The 12,085-nt window shown below is 45.5% G+C and overlaps 1 protein-coding gene across 2 annotated transcripts in view; it reads right to left on the bottom strand.

Moving 5' to 3' along the window:
- Positions 1-12,085, bottom strand: part of CDK7 (cyclin dependent kinase 7) — a 306,650-nt gene that overhangs the window by 44,799 nt on the left and 249,766 nt on the right. The window lies entirely within an intron of this gene.

Here is a 12,085-nt window from a genome sequence, read left to right as displayed (position 1 = left end):
TAAGTGTAGTACGAGGTAAGAAGTAGGTGCAGTTTGTCTATAGTCTAGTTTAGGTATAGTTTAGATTGGTGTTGCCAAGATTTGCTAAAAGTCCCTCTAGGTTCTAGTCTGCTCCATACCTTAGAATGAGAGAGGTTGGAATCTCTTACCGGGTCTCGATCTCTAACACCCCGCAAGGGGAGTCAGAAGCAGTGGATCTGGATTCTCTGCGAGGAGGATGACAGTGTCTGATCAGTGCGTCAGGTGGGGACTCTATTTCCTTCCAAACTTGTCGTGGCGAGCCGTGTCGTGCAAGTATGCAGCCGAACCGTACCGTACTGTGGTTTGCCATGGCAAGTGAAGGTATATTTATACCTTGAAGGTGTTTAGGAATGCCAGTAGTGATGTGAAAGTTGGGCAGAAGAACGTCATGAATGAACCCCTAAGGAATAGATGTTCATGCATAATAAATGAGTTCTTGGAGAAATCAATAATCCAAGCAAGGGGAAGTCCTAAAAGCTTAAGAGTCTGCTTTTCCAAGAACTCGTGTGACGTAGATGAACGGATGTAGGTGGCCATGCCTGTATTTGGTTAGCATGGATATTGCCTAAATAAGGGTAGGATTTCTATGCCTAAACAAGGGCAATGCAAATTAAGTCTATATAAGGGCATAATCGGGAAACCTATATACGGTATCTACATCGACACTACTAAATTCTAAACATGCTAAACATATCTAAAATATAGCTACACATGAAGGGCTAAAACATGTCTAAAATACATTGAAAATTGCATTAAAACTGTTGCTATGCATAAAAATTAAATGGTGCGGTACATATTGAAGCAATGTTTCTTTCTAAGCATAAGTTGACATGTGAATGCTAACTGAATGAATCAAACAAATATACACATAATGAAATGGCTCGTAAATACAGAAGAAAAAGGGCCGAAACCATTTCATGTCAGATTACATAAATCAATTGTTGTTGACAAGGTGATATATTGTCTCTGGTAGTTTTTCAAAGAATTCTATTATCTATGAATAGTTCTACTGTAAGCAGATTACTGTGCTAAAAATGAGAAATACAAATTTGGGAAAAAAAAATTATCATAGGAAAAAAGTTTCAAAGTTAGTCCTTGTTTTGAAAAAAGAAAGTCAAATTCAGAGTTTCTCAGTACACAGTGTGCTAGATCAAAAGTCAGTGTATGGGGATGCAGAAAACATGAAATCTTCTAATCCTGTAGACAAAAAGTCGTCTACCGTTGTAGGTGAAAGTTGGATTACCTCGTTTAGAAGACTAACCGCCCATTGATGAGAAGCATCGCCTTCAGCATTGGTCGCATCAGCAATGTTCGTATCGAATGTTACCTGCGCGCCTGTTGTTTCCTCTCGTACCTCAACAGCAGCATTTTGCGTCTGTGAGATCTCAATGAATGCCGTCATCAGGATTGGTAGCTGCCGGGGACAACATAAAGCATGGGCCGTTACCGTGTCCAGCAGAGTATGGATATCCATAGGCATGACTGATGGGAGTGTTAGACAGATGTCTAGCCTGTATTCTTCACCGCAAAGCAGGCAGCGTAGAACAGGTAAGATGCAATCTTGCAAGATTGGTCTGAATGACAGAAACCATGTGGTATTTCATTCTCGTAGACGAGGTAAACCTAAAATTTGGACGATGCGCTCATGACACTTCATCTCCATTAGAGCTCTCTCTATGGTGCTTGGAGTGACACTGGTGATTTGGCTTTCTATATCGTAGCAGTAGGAGCAAAAACAGGATCCCTACAACGAGTGCTAAAAGGAGCGGCAGTCCGCCAAACACAGAGTGCACAAAGTTTGGAATAATTCCGAGGACTGCTTGAAAAGTTGCTAACAGTCCTGAACACACACTCTAAAATACATGTACAATGCTGCTCGTATCAGACATTTTTAAGATACGTTCCAACATTTCTGAGAGATGTATATGGCAGTTTGTATTCAAAAGGGCTTGTATCTCGGCTGAAGTCTTTGCGACTTGTAGATCATAGGTTTCTTTGCCCGAGGTCAGAGGCACTATTTGTTGTAAAAGAATGGCTTTCATTCTGTTTACAGTATCAATTCGTATAGAGAGATGTTCAGTGAAGATCATACTCCCTGACTGTCTGTATTTGTGGAAACAAGACTTGCATACAGCAAGTGACCCTGGACGTAACCGTTACTAGATGTGGGGATATCTGGCAACATGCCACAGCAGCTGTGATCATTTAACATGAGGTAACTTCCATTTGAAAGTTGTCAAAAAATTGGAACAATCACTGAAGCTGGTGAGCCTTGCAGGTACAGGATACATTTGTAGTGGAACCATCACAGGTCCCGTGTAAGTTAATACCCTGACAGAGGAGAGAACCGCTTAGTGCGTTTTCACAGTTAGTACCTCTAAGAAACACTTCACGCCTCTCACTCCAACATCTGTGTGTGTAAGGTAAATCCCGGAATGTTTAGATGTATTCTTTACCAAACCTTTCATATTTGCCCGCTGGTATATATTTTAGGCAATACTGAAAATGGAAAGTTGTAACAGGCAGAGTAATTTTACCATGTACTATCCACTCAGTAGCTGGTTTTTCTGCCACAGTGAATGGTAATTTTTCCAGTTTTTCAATGCAAAGCACCATATACTCTGCTCCCCTTTGTGCCAGTTTGATCTGTTTATCAGTGAGATAGAATTCTGAAAACAGTGACGCAGTGTTGATTAAACACCAAGGCAAATAGCCTGCACGGAGGTTTTGTAGCGTGCAGCCTAATAGCATGATAGAACCTAGCTGAGACTGACCATGTTGAAACATGACCAAGTCTTGTTCCATGATGTCTATGGCAGAAGACACAATGTTTCAATGAATATATCGTGGACGACAGAGTCGTTTACCCATTGTCTACTACAGAGAGAGATTTCTCTAAATTAATACGATCAATTTCTCCTATTCGTTCTGCAGTCTCTGCTTGGGTAATCTTCCAAATTTCATTATAAGCAGCGTAGATACTGGCATATATGAAACGTTTTTCACGCGGTCTTCTTGGTCCTAGCAAGAATTCCCTAAAGTCTGCGCCTTCTTCAAGTAAAGGTGAGTGTTGTTTTACATCCTTTAGCATAGCTTTCTGTAGCCAATCAAGGTAAAGTGTCCCTACACTGTATGTTGTTACTACCCCTGGATGCTATCTTTGAACATAGCATGGGTCTGGTCTATTGATAATGAAACCCTGTGTTTTGTTCAGGAATCAGTCTTGACAGTTGTTTGTGTCTGTGGGACAGAGCAACCATTTGTTCCAATCTGGATCTGATCTGTTGTGATGCAAAATAGTATGTACGTTGACCTCACCCTGTGTAGAGCTATTACCTGCAGGTGCAGGTATGGACGGAGTGTTCAAGTTTTGATCTTGGCTAACCCAAGGCAAGACATTTATTGGTCAGAGTCATTCAAAAACATATTTTGCTCAGGGACGAGACAGGCTCTAAACAAAGCTTCTATCCCCAGCACTTCCCAATCTTTTGTACCCCAGACAGATTTTGTCTCAATGTTGTCTTTCCAAAAGTTGAAGCCCTGTCTAGACAGTTGGGCAATAAAGGCTGCAGAATAAATCTATTTTGTATTAGTTAACATATTTTTCGTTCCGGTCTTGTTCACATTTTGAAATAAAATGTTTCTGGATTTGACAAGTTGAACCCTGAAAAATATGGAAATTTCTTTGTAAAAGTTTTTGAGCTACCCTTTGGAGGTGTAGGACAATGTTCCCATTGGTTATACATAAATACATTTCTAGGGGTCGCACTTTTATGCAAGAAATGATGACCATAATGGTTATATCAATAGATTTGTTCATAATCTGATGAACCCTCTAAATATTCATGATTTGGGAATACTGCAGACATTTCTAGATCAGACATCATGTTATTAACAGCCTCAAAGTCCCAATCATCAGAAACGGTACTAGAGGTAATAAAGTCACTTAATGAGATATTAAATAAGTGTGGAATCTTCCAAAGTTCAGACGGCCCGAAAATGTCATATTCAGTTCTGTCCCAAACTATACCACCTGGTATAGGAACGGCTGTGATGTTCACTACCGACAAGTCTCTTGCTTCACGATGGGATGTGCGGCTGGAGAAGTAAGTTCACTCTTTTACTTGCTGTGTCCATTTGAATAAATCTTCCATTTATCAGCATACCAAGAGTTATTACCAGAGCTAACCAAAGTAGAAAGAAGAATATTCCCAAAACAATCCATAGTTCAATAAATGGTGAAACCATTTAAGTCTTTTTCAGAAGATGAAAAAAGTCTGTTGCTTGTTCTTTGAAAGTTCTTTGTGCTGGCGTCGTTTCAGGTTCGCTGGGATTCTCAGAAAACGTATAAAAGATAATTAAATAGCCAGAGGCAGTTCTGTCAATGGTTGGAATTGCATCATGATTCGTTGAAATCGCTGGAACCAGTTGATCACTCTTTACTCCGTTGTAGACAGGTGTATCAGGATGAACTGTTATTTGGGTCTCAAGAGGGACGAGTTCCATAGCTTTGTTGCTTAGTCCTTCATTTCTTACTGTAGAACCTTCAAAGGTGATGAGTCTCTCAGTTTAAACCTCTTGGATTGTAGCTAGAGGAGTGCGTCTGCTACATTGTCGGAGTCCACTTGGCCTACTGCTTAGTATCAGCCACATATTGTATTTTGATCAGGTCGATGGACACAAATCTTTTCCCCTTTTTACCAGCAAGGGGCGGCAAAAGTACTGTTCTTGATCCGTGGATTTGCTAGGACAGGGACTGGTTGTCTGTAAGAAGGCCCAAATTCCTTCTTGTCCGCGATCTTTTCTCTGACTAGATCACCAAGCTTTGGGTTCCAGACAGGCCTTGCTGGGACGGCTGTTTTTTCCCTAGTGGTGGTTGGCTTCAGGAACACATTGCTTTGTTTCGATCTTAGTTCATTTTAGTCCTGTAAAACAGCCAAACGATCTTTGATATCAAACTTTTTATTTTCCACCACTATGCCTTTCATATCAAGGTCCGGTATCAACATTCTAGTCCCAAATAGGACCTTATATGGAGTGACACCCCCTTGACAACTTCTTGGCAAATAGTTTTATGAGCGTTGGACCCCATAAAGATGTTTGACCCACCGATCACCAGAACTAATACCCTAGCTGTTATAGACTGCTTCATGTCCGGGTTTTTTCTTTCCACAACAGAATTTCCCTCAGGATGGAATGGAGAAGAATACCACAATCCTACGCCCAAACTGGCCTTGGCTTCTTTGTAAGCCCGTGATCTAAACGCAGGACCCTGGTCAGAGTGTAGTGTGCCAATTGCGTATGTGCTGATAAAAACTCGCAAATCTTTTATAACATTTCGAGCTTCAGCCGAACGCTGAGGCCACATCCATAGGAACCTTGATTTAGTGTTTGTGGGACTGCATTCGTCCAAAAGAATGCCTACATGTAGATAGTCTAATGCTGTCTAACAAAGGTGTCTGAATTGGGCTGGCTATGTTCTAGTCAGGTGCCTGGTAGCGTTCTGTACTGCGACCTCTATTGCAGTCAATGCAGTTATGATGAAAATGTGAAGCAATGTATTCATTCTTGGCCACCAGTACATCTCTTTGAGTTTTAAAATTGTTTTAGCGATCCCCTGATGTGTCAGACCCTCTCCCAGATGTGCTTTGTAAATCAAAGCTACTCTTCGTTCCATGTTTGGAATTTCTCTATCCCCCACCCCAGGGATTCGAGCAAATGGAACGCTGTTCGCAACAGTTATGAGTATTTGAGTGGATACTTTTTAGGTAACGCTGCACCACTGGCTTTGCTTGAAGCATTTACAGCCAGTATTATTTCACTGTCTATTTTTGTTTTCGAACGAGTGATTGCAGCTACGGAAGCCGTTTGTACAACCCCCTTCGCAGCATCAGCCAATGAATTCCCTTCAACGAGAACGCCATCGTGTTGATGACTCAGTATGTGTATCACATTAGTGTTTTGTAGTCCGTCTCGCAACAGGACAACTTGTTCCCAAAGTGTTTCATGCTTGATTGTGCCACCTTTTGCATCTTTGAAACCATTTTGAAGCCAATTCTGTAAATATTCATTATAAGATTGAACACAGTAAAAAGAATCGCACACTATAAGTGTGGGGAATTCGCGATCCGTATTTTCAAATGCCATTTTGAATGCTTGTAGTTCAGCTCGCTGAGCTGTACAATCTCCTAGAGATTGTGTTTTTGTGACCATTGGTCTGAATTTGCCATCGCAAATACGACCTTTAACGATCGCGCATGTTGCACTATAACGAATATGCTCCTTACCAGTATGCATCTGTTCTTGGCATGCAGGGCTGCTGACATTCATATCTGTGCATAGATCGCCGCCTAGTGTTGGGTCCGGATGATCGCACATTGTTGTCCTGGAAGAGTCTTCGAAGTATCACAAGATAGGTGGCTCCTCCTCTGGAATACAGTGCGCATGGGCATCGACTCCATCCTCAGATTGTTTTTAGCCATTGTGGCCAAGATGGAGTGAAACTAAGTGAATGATGACCATGCTCGAAGTATGTGTGAATGCTGTAGCCGCTACAGGCGCCGGGGAGGAGGGCGGGCGATATGAATGTCAGCAGCCCTACATGCCAAGAACAGATGCATACTGGTAAGTAGCATATTTGGTTCGAGGCATGTGGGCTGCTGAATTCATATCTGTGCATAGAATACATAGCAGTCCCTCCATTAACGGCGGCCGCCCGTGCCAGCTGCAGCAGTTTGGAAAAGTGTTTTTAGAACAGCCTGCCCTACAGCTGCCTGCTGTTTGGAGTGAACATCAACACAGTAATATTTTGTACATGTGTGTGTGGTAGACCATGTGGCTGCTCTACATATGTCTTCCAAAGGAATATTTCCAAGGAAAGCCATGGAGGCCCCCAACTTTCGGGTGGAGTGGGCCCGTGGTGGAATGGTGAGAGTGCGCTTGGCTTTCTGATAGCAGGTCTGAATAAATTTAACGATCCACCTGGCTATACCAGCCTTGGAAATGGGGTTACCTTTGTGGGTGGCACAAAGGCAACAAATAGTTGTTTAGTTTTCCTAAAATATTTGGTCCTATCAATGTAGTACATTAGGGCCCTTTTGACGTCAAGTGTGTGGAGCATTCTCTCCGCATGTGACTCTGGATTTTGGAAGAACACAGGTAGTTCTATAGTCTGGTTGATATGGAACTGAGACACTACCTTAGGAAGGAATTTAGGGTTAGTGCGAAGCGCCACCCTGTTAGAATGAATCTGAATAAATAGCTCTTGGATAGTTAGTGCCTGGAGTTCACTAACTCGTCGTAGCGACGTAATCGCTATAAGGAAAGCCACTTTCCATGTTAAGAACTGAATTTCGCAGGAATGCAGTGGCTCAAAAGGGGGACCCATCAGCCTGGTGAGGACCACATTGAGGTTCCACTCTGGAGCTGGTGGCGTCCGTGGAGGAATGACACGTTTGAGTCCTTCCAGAAAAGCTTTAATGGCAGGCACCTTAAAAAGTGAGAGGTGCTCTCTGTTTTGGAGATAAGAAGCCATTGCGGATAAATGTATACGAATGGAAGCATAGGCCAGATTACATTTGTACAGATGTAAGAGATAACAAATGATGTTTTGAATAGATGCATCCAGCGGGTTAATGTTGTGGTCTGCACAATAAATGACAAACCGCTTCCATTTCGCCGCATAGCATGCTCTTGTGGTGGGCTTTCTTGCCTCCCGGATGATGTCCATACAGTCAGGAGGTAAGTTGAGGTAGCCAAATTCTAAGACTTCAGGAGCCAGATCGCCAGGTTGAGCTGTTGCGGATCTGGATGCTGAATGTCGCCATGGCTCTGCGTCAAAAGCCTGGGTGTGAGGCGCATCCTTTGATGCGGTACCACGGACAGTTCCAGAAACGTGGTGTACCATGGTTGGCGAGCCCACGTTGGAGCAACCAGGATGAGAGTCATTGAGTGCTGCTTCAGCTTGCGTGCCACCAGCGGTATTAGAGGTGCTAGGGGAAAAGCGTACGCAAATTTGCCTGACCAGTTCATCCATATCGCATTGCCTTGCGACTGTGGGTGTGGAAAGCTGGCGGCAAAGCTTCGCATTTTGCGTTCTCCATTGTGGCGAACAGGTCTATCTCTGGATGACCCCACCTTTGGAAGTACGGGTGGAGTACTGATGGATGTATCTCCCACTCGTGCATTTGGTGGCTGTACCTGCTGAGCAGGCCCGCCATCTGATTGTGTTTGCCTGGGAGGTGTTCTGCCATGAGGAAGATATTTCAAGTAGTAGTAGTAGTAGTCAATATAGGACCTACCCACTACAAGGGGCACCTCCTGGATCCTGTCCTTACCAACATCACGGACATTACCACTGGCCCCTCCCTTCCTCTTCCTTGGACAGACCACTTTTTAATCCCCATCTCTTGGCATTTCCTCATCTCACCTACCCAACAGATTAAAACCCGGGTCACCGACCGGCACTGGCACAAACTTGTGCCAGGCGAATGGACCACCATTCTCAGGAACTCTACCCCTGCCCCGACCACCGACCCAGTTAACGCCGATATACAGTTCAACTCTTGGCTCACATCTTCATTGGACAAACTCCTCCCCAAAACTACCACCCTCAAGCGTACCAAAAGAGTGAGCCCTGCCCCTTGGTACACTTCGAAGCTCAACCTTCTAAGGAAGGAATGTAAAAGAACAGAGCGCTCCTGGAGGAAAGATAAATCAAGTGTTAAGAAGGATGCCTACCATACCTCCTTAATAAATTACAAGACCGCTCTTCGCAAGACAAAAAGCATATTCTTCCATGAAAGGATAGAAAACTCCTCTTGCTCTAGCAAGGAATCTTTTATCATTTTAAAAGAACTTCTTAAAGTCCCAGATTCTGGACTTAGAACTCCGCCAGACCCCAAAGCAGATGAAGAAAAATGCCTTAAACTGGCCAATTTTTTCGAGGAGAAGATCCAGAAAATCCTTGCCTCCATTCCATCTACTAATTTTAGCGAGGAAGAAGGAATTAACACGACTCCCATCTCTCTCCGCTTAACTTCCTGGGGATCAGTGACTGTCGAAGAGGTCGCAATTACGCTAGACACCATCAAAAGCGGATCTCCTCGGGACCCTGTTCCGCTACGCATCCTTAAGAAAGTAGCCCCTACCATCATCCCCCCCCTTACCCATCTCATTAACGCCTCACTGCTACAGGGAATTGTTCCCTCCAGCTGGAAGGCGGCTGTCGTCAAGGCGCTATTGAAAAAACCTTCCCTGGACCCCTCGGACCTGGCCAACTATAGGCCAATTTCCCTTCTCCCCGGAACCAGTAAGATTGCTGAAAAGCTTGTGAACAAAAAACTTCCACAATATCTGGAAACCAACAATCTGCTTAAAAGCTCGCAGACTGGATTCCGCCCTGGGCAGGGCACTGACATCGCCCTTCTCACCGCGGTGGAGGAGGCCAGAGCACTTCTGGACGCGGGAGGATCAGTGGCAGTGATCCTCCTGGACCTCAGTGCGGCCTTCGACACCGTCAACCATCGGCTCCTAATTCATCGACTTAGGAATATCGGTGTGGAGGGCACGGCGCTGACCTGGCTTACTTCCTTTCTGAGCCAACGCTCCTTTCAGGTGTGGGAGAAGGACACACGCTCCCCCGAAACCCCCCTCCAATGTGACGTGCCTCAGGGTTCTTCCCTGAGCCCGACATTATTTAATGTCTACATGTCCCCATTGGAGGAGGTTGTCAACCCGTTCGGAGTGAGTATCGTCAGCTATGCTAATGATACTCAATTAGTGATGTCCTTATCTCACCCAAGTCAAGAACCAGCGGATTTACACAACTGTCTGACACAAATACAAGGATGGATGAATAACTCGTCTTTGAAACTCAACGGCTCAAAGACAGATATTCTCCTCCTTGGCCAGAAGGGGCTTTCCCTCTCACAGAACATCTGGCCCCCCTGCTTGGGTGAACCCCCTAAGCCGAAGTCCGAGATTAAAAGCCTGGGTATTTGGCTCGAAAAAGATCTGTCTTTCAAGACGCAAGCCAAAAAAGTTGCTGGGACCTGCTTTGGGCTCCTTAAATCGATTAGGAAGATTCTGCCCCTACTCCCTTCCACCTCCCAGAAACTGTTAATCCAAGGCCTTATCTTATCAAGGTTGGATTACAGTAACACCATCTGCTAAGGCGCTCCTGAAGCAACCCTGGACAAATTACAAAGGATCCAGAATGCCGCGGCCCGGATCCTCAGCAATACTCCGGCCAGAGCCTCGGCCAAAACAGCCCTGAAGCTCCTCCACTGGCTCCCAGTGAGAGAGCGAGTGAAGTTCAAGGCCCTCTGTCTGGCTCACAGACTTCTACAAGACACCATCGACCAGATCTCCTCATCGCTTCTTCAAAACACCCCTGTCCACCCCTCAAACCCCGACCAAGCAGCCATTAACCTCACCCAATGGATATCTAACAGCGCCGACAACCTAGCACCGTTGAAAAAACGTCAAAGCAAACCAGGCAACAAAAACGCCTCCTGGTTCAACGATGATCTTAAGAAATCGAAGAAACACTGTCGCTCCCTCGAGAAGGCCTGGAAAAAAGACCCAAACACCAGAACCAGGGACGCCTTCAAAAACGCCACCCGCATACACCACCAACTAATCCGGTCTGCCAAGAAAGCCGCATTCAAAGACCGTCTAGATAACAACGCCCACAACAGCAAGGAATTATTCAACATCATCAAAGAATTTACCAACCCATCAGCCAACTCCAACGACATCACTCCCTCTCAAGCCCTCTGCGACTCCCTAGCTTCCTTCTTCCACAACAAAATCGCAGACATCCACAACAGTTTCGACAACCGACCCGAAGACCAACCCACCCAACCTTCTGCAGGACCTTCATCCCCCTTGAACATCCTTAATGACTGGAACGCAATCTCCACTGAGGACACCATCCGACTGATGAACTCCATCCACTCAGGATCCCCAACAGACCCATGCCCTCACCACATCTTCAACAAAGCAGACTCCATCATAGCACCATACCTCCGAGATGTCATCAACTGCTCCCTCAATGCCGCCACCTTCCCGGAAAGCTGGAAACACGCAGAACTCAGCGCCCTTCTGAAAAAACCCACAGCTGACCCCACCGAACTCAAAAACTACTGCCCCATCTCGCTTCTTCCATTCCCAGCCAAAGTCATCGAGAAAGCTGTCAACAACCAACTCGCCTCCTTCCTCTAAACCAACAAATCCCTCGACCCCTCACAGTCCGGCTTCCGAGCCAAACACAGCACTGAGACCGCACTTATCGCAGCAACTGACGACATTCGAACTCTACTGGACAATGGAGACACAGTCGCCCTCATCCTCCTCGACCTCTCCGCTGCCTTCGGCACAGTCTGCCATAGCACCCTTCTACAGCGACTCAGAAACGTAGGAATCCAAGGAAAAGCACTGGAATGGCTCACTTCGTTCCTCACCGGAAGAACCCAGAGAGTCTGCCTCCCACCATTCAAGTCAGAGGCCTCTGAAGTCATCTGCGGCGTGCCACAAGGATCGTCACTCAGCCCCACCCTCTTCAACGTATACATGAGCCCCCTTGCGGCCATCGCTCGCCAACACCATCTCAACATCATCTCCTACGCGGATGACACTCAACTGATCCTGTCACTCACCTGGGACCCTAACACCGCCAAAACCAACTTACACGAAGGAATGAAAGAAGTAGCCGAGTGGATGAAGCACAGCCGTCTGAAACTGAACTCAGACAAAACAGAAGTCCTCATCTTAGGCACCTCCCCCTCCGCCTGGGATGACTCCTGGTGGCCAGAAGCCCTTGGAAAAGCGCCCATCCCGACAGACCACGCACGGAACCTGGGCGTCATCTTGGACTCCTCACTCTCGATGACCAGACAAGTCAACGCCGTTTCATCATCTTGCTTCAACATTCTTCGCATGCTCAAAAAAACATTTCGCTGGATCCCCACCGAAACTAGAAAAACGGTCACCCACGCACTGGTTACTAGCCGCCTGGACTACGGAAACACACTATACGCCGGTACCACCGCAAAACTCCAGA

The sequence above is a fragment of the Lissotriton vulgaris genome, chromosome 3_1, assembly GCF_964263255.1.
Source record: "Lissotriton vulgaris chromosome 3_1, aLisVul1.2, whole genome shotgun sequence".
Lineage (NCBI taxonomy): Eukaryota > Metazoa > Chordata > Amphibia > Caudata > Salamandridae > Lissotriton > Lissotriton vulgaris.
This window is presented reverse-complemented; position numbering and strand designations above follow the sequence as displayed.